Source organism: Phyllobates terribilis, unplaced genomic scaffold, assembly GCF_046119375.1.
Source record: "Phyllobates terribilis strain yellow unplaced genomic scaffold, ASM4611937v1 Scaffold_160__1_contigs__length_4322635, whole genome shotgun sequence".
Lineage (NCBI taxonomy): Eukaryota > Metazoa > Chordata > Amphibia > Anura > Dendrobatidae > Phyllobates > Phyllobates terribilis.
Genome location: NW_027362920.1, coordinates 2,786,688 through 2,799,665, shown reverse-complemented (window position 1 = coordinate 2,799,665; position 12,978 = coordinate 2,786,688).

Sequence of the window (12,978 nt, the reverse complement as noted above, 5' to 3'; positions counted from 1 at the left end):
GACCATGCAGGCAAAGATAGCTGTCAATCACTAGCATGACCGCCTACTGGACTCATCTATACAAACAGCAGGATTCCACTGAATAAATTGATACAGGAAAAATATCTATCTTTGTACTGTGTTAGCCAGTAGATAGAAGAGTATTTAGATTTGAGAGTCCTCAGTGGTTGATACCTTTAATGGCTAACGGAAAAGATGGTAACAAATTGCAAGCTTTCCAGACTACTCAGGTCTCAGGTCTGCCTGATGAAGAGGCCTGAGCAGTTTGGAAAGCTTGCAATTTGTTACCATCTTTTCAGTTAGCCATTAAAGGTATCAACCACTGAGGACTCTCAAATCTAATGAATGAATTACAATTTATACTGAATCTTCTCCCACAAACCTATATATTGTTCTGCTCAGTTTCTCATGGATAAAACCTGTAAGTCTGAATGGGGCTGTAATGTTATTACAATCATGTTGTAATGGGGTTTGGGAGGTGGAACCTCTGAGCAACTATACAAGGGGGCGGTCCTTGTAAGGAAGCGGGTGGCTCCCAGGGAAGACGGGCAGGTAGTCACAGCAAGTGACAGGGACAGTCTCTGGGTAGAAGGGCAGGTAGTCACGGCAAGTGACAGGGACAGTCTCTGGGTAGAAGGGCAGGTAGTCACGGCAAGTGACAGGGACAGTCTCTGGGTAGAAGGGCAGGTAGTCACGGCAAGTGACAGGGACAGTCTCTGGGTAGAAGGGCAGGTAGTCACGGCAAGTGACAGGGACAGTCTCTGGGTAGAAGGGCAGGTAGTCACGGCAAGTGACAGGGACAGTCTCTGGGTAGAAGGACAGCAGGCAGGTGGCTGGTGAGCGCTCCCAGGTGAGCAGGCGAGAGTCTCTGGACAGGCAGGTGGTCACGGCAAGTGACGGCAGAACCTCCAGGTAGACTAGCAGACAGGTAGCAGGTGGATGCTCCCAGGTGAGCAGGCGAGAGTCTCTGGACAGGCAGGTGGTCACGGCAAGTGACGGCAGAGCCTCCAGGTAGACTAGCAGACAGGTAGCAGGTGGACGCTCCCAGTTGAGCGGGCAAGAGTTTCTGGACAGACAGGTGGTCACGGCAAGTGACGGCAGAGCCTCCAGGTAGGCTAGCAGGCAGGTAGCAGGTGAGCGCTCCCAGGTGAGCGGGCAAGAGTCTCTGGACAGGCAGGTGGTCACGGCAAGTGACGGCAGAGCCTCCAGGTAGGCTAGCAGGCAGGTAGCAGGTGAGCGCTCCCAGGTGAGCGGGCAGGCTGGTCCATAGACAGACTGACAGGTGTCGGAAGGCAGACCGTCGGACCGCAGGCTTGCAAGCAGGTAAGCGGATATCAGGCAGGTATCAAGCAGGAATCTGGCAGGTAACAAGCAGGAATCTGGCAGGTGACTGGCAGGTAACAAGCAGGAATCTGGCAGGTGACTGGCAGGTAACTGGTAACGGGACCTGAGGGCTGAAGCAGAGTGAAGGCTTTGCAACAACATTGCTCGGGCACCTCCATTTTGGAGGAGGTGCCTTATATATGGTGAAGTCCTCCGGCCATTGGCCGGGGACTCCTTAGGACGGCGCGCGCGGCCCCTTTAAGAGAGGGGGAGCGCGCCCGCGCGCGCCCTAAGCACCGTGGCCGGGAAGCAGCGCGCGCTGCCAGCAGAGCGGGAGGAAGACGCCGGGCACGGAGCGGAGAGGTGAGGGGAACAGCATCCCTGCCTAGCAGGAGGCAGGGACGCCGACGCTACAGTACCCCCCCCTTTAGGCCCCCCCTTTTTTAAGCCAGAGAGAAATTTATCAAGGATGAGAGGGGCATGGATGTTCTCCCGGGGCTCCCACGTTCTCTCCTCAGGACTAAACCCCTTCCAATCTACCAGAAAAAGGTTTTTCCTCTTACCCATTTGGTGACCAGAATGTTCTCTACCTCAAACTCGTTCTCAGCGGAAACCGGAGCAGGGGGCGTACCTGTAGACTTGGAAAAAGAGTTAAGTACCACGGGTTTGAGGAGAGATACATGGAAGGAGTTAGGGATCCGTAAGTTGGCCGGGAGTTTCAATTTATAGGCCACCGGATTGATTTGTTTGATAACTTCCAGTGGGCCGATGAACCGAGGCCCTAACTTGTAGGAGGGAATCTTGAGCCGGACATACTTGGACGAGAGCCAGACTTTATCTCCAGGACGGAATTGTGGAGGATCCAGTCGTTTTTTGTCAGCGTGTTTTTTCATCCGCTCGGACGACTGAAGGAGTGCGGATCGGGTACTCTCCCAAATGGAGGAGAATTTGCTAATGAGAGATTCCGCAGCCGGATTGTCCACCGAGGTGGAGACGGGAAATGGGATCCGAGGATGCTGACCGAAGACTACAAAAAGCGGGGATTTGGAGGAAGATTCGCTCTCGTGATTATTGTAAGAGAATTCAGCCCATGGTAGGAGATCCACCCAGTCCGAATGGTGGGCATTAACGAAGTGCCGGAGGTAACTGGTCAGGATCTGATTGATCCGCTCCACTTGCCCATTGGACTGTGGGTGGTAAGTGGAGGAGAAGTCCAGGGTAACGTCAAGCAGCTTACATGTGGCTCTCCAGAAGCGTGAGGTGAACTGAACCCCACGATCCGACACGATGTGGAGGGGCAGGCCATGGAGACGGAAGATGTGGCGGATAAAGTCTTTAGCCAGTTCGGGTGCAGACGGGAGACCCGGCAGGGGAATGAAGTGCGCCATCTTGGAAAAGCGGTCAGCGACCACCCAAATGACCGTACAACCGGCAGAGACAGGGAGATCCGTTATAAAGGCCATAGCTATATGCTGCCACCAGGCAGCAGGTACTGGAAGAGGAAGGAGGCGACCGGCTGGCAGGTGTCTCGGAACTTTGTTGCGGGCGCAGGACACACAGGCTGAAACAAAGTCTATTACATCCTTGTGCAGGGTAGGCCACCAGTAATGCCGGGTAATAAGCTGGAGGGTCTTTTTCTGACCGGCGTGGCCAGCTAGCTTAGATGAGTGACCCCAGAGTAGGACCTTCTTCCGATCAGGTACTGTTACGAACGTCTTACCGGGATGGAGACGATTTAGATTCACGGGAGCCACCTGCATTACTCTGGCGGGATCAATGATGTGCTTCGGTTCCTCCTCTAGGTCAGACACCAGGAAGGATCGGGACAAGGCGTCAGCTTTGATGTTTTTGTCTGCCGGGCGAAAATGAAGAACGAAATCAAAGCGGGCAAAAAACAAGGACCACCGGGCTTAGCGCGGGTTAAGTCTCTGGGCACTCTGGAGGTAAGCCAAGTTCTTGTGGTCCGTGTAAATAATTAACGGGTGAAGAGCCCCCTCGAGCAGGTAACGCCACTCCTCCAGTGCCAGCTTAATGGCCAATAATTCTCGATCTCCTATAGAATAATTGCGCTCAGAAGAGGAGAAGAGTTTGGAGAAGAAGCCGCAAGTTACCATTCTTCCGGAAGGCGACTTTTGGGTAAGTACCGCTCCGGCTCCAGAGGAGGAGGCGTCAACTTCCAGGAAGAATTGTTTGTTGCCGTCCGGACGATGCAGCACCGGGGCGGAAGAGAAAGCCTGTTTTAAGGAAAGAAAGGCTTCCTCTGCTTCGGGCGGCCATTTTCTGTAATTAGTGCCCTTACTGGTGAGCGCAGAGATTGGGGCAGTCCGGGAAGAGAAGTGCGGTATGAAGAGGCGGTAGTAGTTGGCGAAACCCAGGAACCGCTGAATAGCTTTCAACCCCTCTGGTCGGGGCTACTTCTGGATGGCAGACAGTTTCTCAGGATCCATTCGTAGGCCGGTCTGAGAGATTATGTAGCCCAGAAACGGAAGCGAGGTCTGCTCAAAGAGGCACTTCTCATATTTAGCGTAGAGGTGGTTCTGCCTGAGCCTGAGCAGAACCTGACGAACATCCCTCCGGTGTGTGGGGAGATCCAGAGAGAAGACCAAGATGTCGTCCAGGTACACCACTACGCAGGAGTAGAGAAGGTCCCGGAAGATGTCATTGACCAACTCTTGAAAGACGGCGGGAGCGTTACAGAGACCGAAGGGCATTACCAGGTATTCATAGTGGCCGTCCCGGGTGTTGAATGCCGTCTTCCATTCATCCCCCTGACGGATACGGACCAGGTTATACGCCCCACGGAGGTCCAGCTTGGTGAAGATTCTAGCCCCCCTCAGACGGTCAAATAATTCCGGAATGAGCGGAAGGGGGTATTTATTCTTCACCGTGATCTGGTTAAGGCCTCTATAGTCTATACAGGGACGGAGTGAGCCGTCCTTTTTGATGAAGAAGAAGCCTGCTCCCGCCGGGGAAGTAGATTTCCGGATGAATCCCCGGGCCAGATTCTCCTCAATATATTCTGACATGGATCGGGTCTCAGCAGCGGACAAAGGGTAAATGCGCCCACGGGGAGGAGTAGCGCCGGGCATCAGGTCGATTGGGCAGTCGTATGGTCTATGAGGGGGTAATGTCTCTGCCTCCTTTTTATTAAAGACGTCCGCATACGACCAATAAGGAGCCGGAAGACCAGGTAGATTGGCTGGAGTAGGAGAAGGACGGACAGGATGGACGGGAACTAAGCAAGTCTTATGGCAGTCCTGTCCCCAGCGAAGGACTTCTCCGGTCTGCCAATCAAGCACGGGTGCATGTCTCTGAAGCCAAGGTAGGCCTAATAAGAGGGCGTGAGAGAGTCCAGGCAGAACATGAAAGAAGATGCTCTCAGAGTGCAGCATTCCCACCTGCAGGGTTATGGATTCGGTGATGAGTTGGATGGGATGTGGTAAGAGGCCCCCATCCACGGCAGCGACAGATAAGGGTACAGCTAGAGGTTTGGTGGGAATGCGGTATTTCTCTACCAGAGACTGAGAAATGAGATTTCCGGCAGCTCCAGAGTCAAGTTGGGCTAGTTCAAAATAACGGTTCTCCCCGCAGATGATAGAGACCGACAGCAACAGAGATGGAGAGGATTTACTCTTGTCTAGGACGACCTCTCTGAGCGATCCTAGACACAGGCGTTTCCCGACCTCTCCGGGCAGGAACGGATCCGGTGCTCCTTACTGCCACAGTAGAAGCAGCTCCCCTCGGCTCGGCGTAACTCTTGAGGGGTTTTGACCATCTTGGTCTGGTCGACCTGCATAGGCTCAGGTGAGTGCGCCTGGGTAGTAACGGGAGAAGTGACAGGTTTCTGGAAGGTAGGGGCTAGACGTGGAAACCTCCTCTCACGGGTGACCTCTTTGGCGCGCTCCTGGAACCGGATGTCAATCCGGGTGGCAAGTGTTATTAAGTCGTCGAGAGTGGTAGGAATGTCCCGACCGGCGAGTTCATCTTTAATACGGCCGGACAGACCCTCCCAAAAGACAGACACCAGGGCGTCGTTATCCCAGGCCAGCTCCGAAGCAAGGGTACGGAACCGTATGGCGTATTGGCCCACGGAGAGATTTCCTTGACGGAGGCGTAGCAGAGATGATGCGGATGAGGTCTTCCGTCCTGGTTCGTCGAAGACTTTCCGGAAGGCCGTGAGAAAGGCTGGCAGGTTGGACACCAGGGGGTCTCCTCTCTCCCATAGGGGATTTAGCCAAGCCAGTGCCTCTCCCGTGAGATGGGACATGATGAAGGCTACTCTGGCTCGGTCGCTGGAAAACTGGTGTGTCAACAGTTCGAAGTGCAGAGTGCACTGGTTAATGAAGCCCTGTGCCTGGCTGGGATCTCCGCCAAAACGAGGAGGGGCGGAGAGGCGGGGACCGGGAAGAGATGCCATGGTGTTGATGGGCTGCGGCGGTGCCGGGGTAGTAAGTGTGCGAGTGGAGGCAGCTCCGGAAGAGGTAGTCAATGTGTCCAGGCGGGAGTTAACACCACGCAGGTGACTCAGGATGGACTCCTGTTGGGACCTCTGACGGGAAAGTTCATGACATAGGTCCGAGAGCGAGGGAGCTTGGGTGCCACCGGGTTCCATGGCCCGAGCAAACTGTAACGGGTCTGGGAGGTGGAACCTCTGAGCAACTATACTATTACTATTCCTTGTAAGGAAGCGGGTGGCTCCCAGGGAAGACGGGCAGGTAGTCACAGCAAGTGACAGGGACAGTCTCTGGGTAGAAGGGCAGGTAGTCACGGCAAGTGACAGGGACAGTCTCTGGGTAGAAGGGCAGGTAGTCACGGCAAGTGACAGGGACAGTCTCTGGGTAGAAGGGCAGGTAGTCACGGCAAGTGACAGGGACAGTCTCTGGGTAGAAGGACAGCAGGCAGGTGGCTGGTGAGCGCTCACAGGTGAGCAGGCGAGAGTCTCTGGACAGGCAGGTGGTCACGGCAAGTGACGGCAGAACCTCCAGGTAGACTAGCAGACAGGTAGCAGTTGGATGCTCCCAGGTGAGCGGGCAAGAGTCTCTGGACGGGCAGGTGGTCACGGCAAGTGACGGCAGAGCCTCCAGGTAGACTAGCAGACAGGTAGCAGGTGGACGCTCCCAGTTGAGCGGACAAGAGTCTCTGGACAGGCAGGTGGTCACGGCAAGTGACGGCAGAGCCTCCAGTTAGACTAGCAGACAGGTAGCAGGTGGACGCTCCCAGTTGAGCGGGCAAGAGTCTCTGGACCGGCAGGTGGTCACGGCAAGTGACGGCAGAGCCTCCAGGTAGGCTAGCAGGCAGGTAGCAGGTGAGCGCTCCCAAGTGAGCGGGCAAGAATCTCTGGACAGGCAGGTGGTCACGGCAAGTGACGGCAGAGCCTCCAGGTAGGCTAGCAGGCAGGTAGCAGGTGAGCGCTCCCAGGTGAGCGGGCAGGCTGGTCCATAGACAGACTGACAGGTGTCGGAAGGCAGACCGTCGGACCGCAGTCTTGCAAGCAGGTAAGCGGATATCAGGCAGGTATCAAGCAGGAATCTGGCAGGTGACTGGCAGGTAACAAGCAGGAATCTGGCAGGTAACTGGTAACGGGACCTGAGGGCTGAAGCAGAGTGAAGGCTTTGCAACAACATTGCTCGGGCACCTCCATTTTGGAGGAGGTACCTTATATATGGTGAAGTCCTCCGGCCATTGGCCTGGGACTCCTTAGGACGACGCACGCAGCCCCTTTAAGAGAGGGGGAGCGCGCCCGCGCGCGCCCTAAGCACCGTGGCCGGGAAGCAGCGCGCGCTGCCAGCAGAGCGGGAGGAAGACGCCGGGCACGGAGCGGAGAGGTGAGGGGAACAGCGTCCCTGCCTAGCAGGAGGCAGGGACGCCGACGCTACACATGTAAACGCAGATCACAAAATCTTTCAGATGATCTTTTTTTTTTAACACTCAAAACCCCTATGGATATTTATGTTTACTAAAGGATTCCTTACCCATTCTTCTGACAGCTCTTCTTTAGGTATGGACACATACCGGCATCCGGCATAAAAACATCTGGAGACTTTTCCTTTTTCTGTGATATTGGATAATCTTGTTCATTTCTAACGCTTTAAATCTTTCAAATTCTTTCTGAAAAATGTATCATAAAGGGACTTCCTCAGGTCAGTTTTGCTTGTGGTTGTGTTACCATTATTTGTGCCAAATGTATCAAAGAGTTGCACGATGTTTGATAAATGTTTATGCAGCACTTCCATCTTTATTTATTCATTTTACTCACTTATATAGCATCAACCTATTCCGATGCGCTTTACAGACATTATCATTGCTGTCCCCATTGGGGCTCACAATCTACATTCCCTATCAGTATGTCTTTGGAGTGTGGGAGGAAACCGACGAAAACATGGGGAGAACATACAAACTTCTTGCAGATGTTATCCTTGGTGGGATTTGAAACCAGGATCCCAGTGCTGCAAAGCACCAATGCTAACCACTTAGCCACCGTGTATCTTTATCCACTGAGCCACCGTGTATCTTTATCCACTTTTAACGTCACCCGTCGTTCTTAGACCTGTGTAGCTTTCCAAGCCCAATTTCTAAAAGTTGCAAGAGTGCTGTAAAATAGGAAGCTGCACATTTTTGCGCAAAAATGATGCGTCACAAAATAGTTTCGTGTTTTTTTAACACCAAAAATTGATGTGAATTCCTCGCTACATTGCCCCTTTTTCCAGCCAAATTTTGTAGAAAAAAAAAAAAAAGACAAGGTACAGACAGCGAAGTTAAATTTGCCTACAGGAATGATTTTGATCTGGAGCGCATTGTACCCGGATACAGTCACTAGCGGGAATGTCAACCATCTTCTCAATTTGTTTCTCCACCCTCTCCGGATCTGCATTCTTCAAGTCTATCTAAAAGCAAAAGTATAAATACTAATTATTTATCAAAGCTGGACAAAATCTAGAAACCATATAATAAAACTGGCATAAAATATAGTGCTGAACAAGAGTTTAGGGAGAGATGTACAACTGGCACTGGCCTTTAGAAGGGATTGTGTAATCGCACAAAACTAGCAAAAATGTAAAGTGCCTGTAAAACAAGGAACGTGCAATTTACCTCTTAGTGAAAATCCTATTCTTTCTCAAGAACGGGAGGAATTTTAATTTCATAATTTTTTTTAATCAAATTATTTTTATTGAAAAACTCCAAATACAAATTTTCCATCTTTCAAATAACATACATGACATAGTAATTCCATAGTATAAAACATGAACAAAGTATCTGAACTTCAATTCCCTAACCCACCCTAAACCCAAATCCCAACACTCCAGAGAGAACCATTTTCAGAGCAGTTCTAGAATAATGGACTACAGCATTCGTAGAAGGGGAAGAAGATAAAAAAGTGACTAACAAAGGGATAGCAGCGTTTTAATGTTATCATTTACTGCTTGATGCCTGAGCCGGGAAGTGCACGCTTGAAAACTGTTGCAGGCTGCTGTAATCACAGGACACAAGCAAACAGCATGGCATTTCCTATCAGCAGGGAGGAAGTAAAGGGAACAGTAATGAAAGTCTCCTCCTACTCCGCTCCATAATGAAATGAACAGTGTGCATCCTACAAATGCGATGCCTACAGCAAACAATTGATTTTCCATACACAGGTTTTGAGTTGACCACTGGATATACACATGTGTATAACTAATTACCAGAACTGGAAATCGAAAAAAAAGACGAGCAAGTTTGGGTGAATCCTGCCTTCATTACTGCACAGCCGCTCATAGAGGGATCGGTACTAGGAACAGCAGGAGTGCCGGCGATGTTCACAGATTTACCTGCTGCGGGACTGAAGGAGTCTGATAGTGTTCGGCTCTAAGCTTTTTACCTTGTTTACGACAGGAATAATTGAAAGCTGTGCTTCAAAGGCGAGGAAGAAGTTGGTCACCGTCTGCGCTTGAATACCCTTAAGAGGGGAAAAAATATATATATACATATATACAAATACTGAAACATCTAAATGCATTAGAACATCAAACCTGGTGAAGCGGTAAATGACTTGTCCTCCAGGGATACAGGCTACTGTCATTCAGTAATTATTTCATAGGAATTTTACATTTTATGTGATCACCACGCTAGAATGTAAATGATGAAAACACAACACAACTCCTCACCATATGAAGATATTTTGTGTTTTATAGAACAGCATTTCTGTGGAATAACACGACTGATTTACTGTGTATGCACCATAGCCTTCATTTGATGTCACTTACTGTCACCTGTCACCTTGCCCCAACTCTGCAATCCCCAATATCAGTCCATGACCTCAATGGGGTCACTATAAAATTCTAAAGAGGACTGGTCATGTCTCTATTAGAAAATAGACAAACTTAGGATAGAAACAATATGAGCATATACCCTGCTATAAGTAAGTAAAAAGCAATAGTGAATATATATAATATAGGGTACTTAGTAAACATGGTTTTTGATTTAAAAAAAGCCATCCCACCCACACCAAGGTGTACCCAGTCAGTTATGTGAAATATATAATAAAATACACTTTAGTACAATATTAGTGTTTTGTCCCTTTAAATCTGCTGCTACTTCTGTCACCATGGTAACTGCATTCATGCTCAGCCAATAGGATTGCTCGGTTTGAATTTGGGAAAAAAAAAAAGTCCTATATCGTCAGTTTGTTCCTTCTCATCTGAGTGTGAAGACAGACACCTGCGATCAGCGAGAGATTATAGGTATAAGACGTGATATAATATAACGGACGGAGCCACATCCAATCACACGCACTCAGCGACCACAACTCACAGGAATCAGCACATTTACCAGACAATAAGTTATTATTCCCCAACACATGAGACACCAGTGGGGGGCGCCGCACTCGTTACATCTCCCATCTGGATGGATCCAGCGACGAGATCCTGATATTTCCCCCCAGCTCCGCTCCTCCATAGGGAATGGCCCAGATGCACGCAGAACGGACCGAAGTGTAATACTGCTAGAACTCTGCATGATATCACATCCTCCATATATACCACATAATAAAGGGGTGCTCCCACTGGGACAGGTCATCACCTATCCAGAGATCAGTGATAACTTGTTCCAACTAGACATCCCCTTTAATGGAAGAGATCACATCTCTAACAGTCAATACGCTATTCATTCCCAATCTCCCCTGGCCCCAGTAATGCCCCTGAGTATATCGCCAATATGAGCCAATCATCAAACCCTCTGCTGACTGTTCCCGATGTTTTATAGAGTTTGGAGACGTTGCTACAAGAGAAGATATCAGCGGACACCATGGGGGTGGAGTATTCTGCCAGCGATGGAGCAGGTAGTATCCACCAGTCTGTGATATCTGGCCTTCCTCCATATTCTGCTCTTACATGCGTTTCTTCAGCTTTACCCCTTCCCGACATAACCAATTTATGTTTTTTTTCTGTTTTTTCCTCCGCTTTTTCCAACTTTTCTAACTTTTTTATATCTGTCCACATAGTGTGAGGTCTTGTTATTTTGTAGGATGAGCTGTCCTTATAAATGACACCATTCATTTACCACATAGTCCTAGAAAACGCGAAAAACATTCCAATTGCAGTAAAAGTGCGGAAAAAAAAGCCTGACATTGTTTTTCTGGGAACGGTTTTAACGGCGTACATAGTGTGGTAAAAATGACCTGGTAATAGGATCCTACTCCTCAGTGTGATTACAGCAAGACCAAACTTCTCCAATAGTTTTGGCAAAAGAAAAAAACTTTTTTTTGATGCTGTCACCATTTTTTCTGAGACCCGTAACATTTTCAGTTTCCGGGTTGATAGAGCTGAGTGGGGGCTTATTTTTTGAAGGGCAAGAGGACTTTATTGATAACATTTTGGGACACATATGTCATGGTCATCGCTTCTTACAGGATTTTCTGCAGTATTGAGGCGAACGAAAAAATGCAATTTTGTCTTTTTGAATTTTTTTCTGTGTTCACTGATCGTTTTTTTTTTTTATATTTTGATAGATTGTATTTCTCTGAAAGAGACCAAACCACAAAATGTGTATATTTTTATTATCTTTATTTTTAGTGGGAGGTGAGTTGAACCTGTGGGGTTTTAATAAATATATATATACTTTTTTTCACTGTATTTGTATACATCATCTGATTGCTTGTGCTATATACAGCGATACCACAGTAATGCTCCATATAGCAAAACCACGGTCTTCTTTACAGCCCAAATGAAGCTTTATGATGACAGGCACGGAGGCTTCAGCAGACCCCCGGATGTCATAGCAGTCCATCGGCGCCCTATGATCGCGTCACAGGAGCGCCGGTGGGCGTATGGAACGACGCGTCCCAATGCTGGCGCGCTGTTAATGCTGCTGTTAGAGATTGACAGCAGCACTGAACAGGTTAACAGTGGTGGGCAGATCTTCGCTCCACTCGCAGCTGTTAGAGGCAGGTCCTGGTTGTTTGTCACAGCCATTATCTGCCATGTACGGGGCGAGCTGACCCTGCTCCATACACCCGCTACTGACTTATACCATACATGTACGGCAGATGTTGGTAAGGAGTTAAAGCGGTTGTCCAGCTTTGGGGCCATTTTTTTTACTTTAATGCAAGTATTTGGGGCTAAAATCGATTTCTGTAATTGAGTTTCATTAAAAATGTTGCCTTCTGTAGCATCTGTGCTGCACTGTCTATTGCTGGCTGCAAAATTAGCTAACTGAGAATCTATCAGTGAGCTCCTTAGTCTTAAGGGAGAGTTTGTAGATCTTTAATCTGTTTTTTTTTCCTGAGTGCCTATTAGCTGATCTATGCCCAAAGAAAACACAAAACTTGAATGTGCAGGGAAACAATAAGTCTGTAATAGTCGGTGTAAAACACTTAATGAAACCTAAATGTAAAAAATTACTTTTAGTAGTAAATACATGACATGAGAAAATATACACTGCTCGAAAAAATAAAGGGAGCACTTAAACAACAGAATATAACTCCAAGTAAATCAAACTTCTGTGAAATCAAACTGTCCACTTAGGAAGCAACACTGATTGACAATCAATTTCACATGCTGTTGTGCAAATGGAAGACAATAGATGGAAATTATTGGCAATTATCAAGACACACTCAATAAAGGAGTGGTTCTGCAGGTGGAGACCACAGACCACATCTCAGTACCAATTCTTTCTGGCTGATGTTTTGGTCACTTTTGAATGTTGGTTGTGCTTTCACACTCGTGGTAGCATGAGACGGACTCTACAACCCACAGAAGTTGCTCAGGTAGTGCAGCTCATCCAGGATGGCACATCATTGCGAGCTGTGGCAAGAAGGTTTGCTGCGTCTGTCAGCGTAGTGTCCAGAGGCTGGAGGCGCTACCAGGAGACAGGCCAGTACACCAGGAGACGTGGAGGGGGCCATAGCAGGGCAACAACCCAGCAGCAGGACCCCTACCTCTGCCTTTGTGCAAGGAGGAACAGGAGGAGCACTTCCAGAGCCATGCAAAATGACCTCCAGCAGGCCACAAATGTGCATGTGTCTGCATAAACGGTTAGAAACCGACTCCATGAGAGTGGGATGAGGGCCAGACGTCCACAGATGGGGGTTGTGCCCAATGCCAGACCTCATGTGGCTGGAGTATGTCAGCAGTTCCTGCAAGATGAAGGCATTGAAGCTATGGACTAGCCCGCCCGTTCCCC